This window comes from Etheostoma spectabile, chromosome 15, assembly GCF_008692095.1.
Source record: "Etheostoma spectabile isolate EspeVRDwgs_2016 chromosome 15, UIUC_Espe_1.0, whole genome shotgun sequence".
NCBI lineage: Eukaryota > Metazoa > Chordata > Actinopteri > Perciformes > Percidae > Etheostoma > Etheostoma spectabile.
In genome coordinates this window covers 4,822,618-4,823,526 of record NC_045747.1, presented here as the reverse complement: position 1 = coordinate 4,823,526, position 909 = coordinate 4,822,618, and positions in this window count along the sequence as shown.

Genomic DNA, 909 nt, shown 5'->3' with positions numbered 1-909 from the left:
GTTTTATTTTGAAGTCTGGTCTCTGTCTCGTCTTGTATTTACTTCTATTTCCTGTGTTTTCCCGCTCCCTTGATTACCTCATGTTTTCCACTTGTTTCTTTGTGCTTTCCTTGTCCTGTGTCAGATCATTATTTCATTTTCATCATTATTGTTTGTATCTGTGTGGTTAGTCTATGTATTCCTGCAATTCCTAGTTGCCTGTTGCCTAATTTTGGATATAAAGACTCCAAGACCCATTTGAGATTTGATGATAGAGTGACCATCAGCTCTGTATGTACTATTTTCTTTAACATTATCGCCATATCATTCACATACTAAATATGCCTTGTAATATTGCTAAACATTCAAACCCAGAAGCAACATGCTCTTAAATCCATGAAGGAAAATATTACGTAATTTCAGTTCCTCCTTGGAAAAGTTATAATTGACTTTATTGCCAGACATCATAAGACTAACTGGTTTCTAGCTTTTTGTTCCTCTTCGGTCACACAACTGATGCTTCAGTAAAGCACAGACGCCAGGAACAAAAATCATGTGACACTTAACATCTTAATTTTCAATTGGCCAGTATCGCGTGAGGAAATTTAAACGGACTTGTGTGTGTCTTTAGTCGAGTCCAAACAGGCTAATAGGCCCTTCTTACCCCGAGCACCCGAGTGAGCATTACAACGTGCTAATTAAAGAATAGCTCACGTCCTGTGTTGGAAATTTTTGACATAAACCCCTAGTCCACCTTTTGCGTGTGTGTGGGGGTTTAGTCAAAATATCCTCTTATGTTTCTCTTATATTGCAACCCCTGAGGCTGAGTGGAGGTCTGGCATTTTCAGCTTGGAGGGCTCAGCTGAATGGATGTTTCGATGAGACCTACTAGCCATTTTGTGTGTGTGTGTGTGTGTGTGTGTGTGTGTG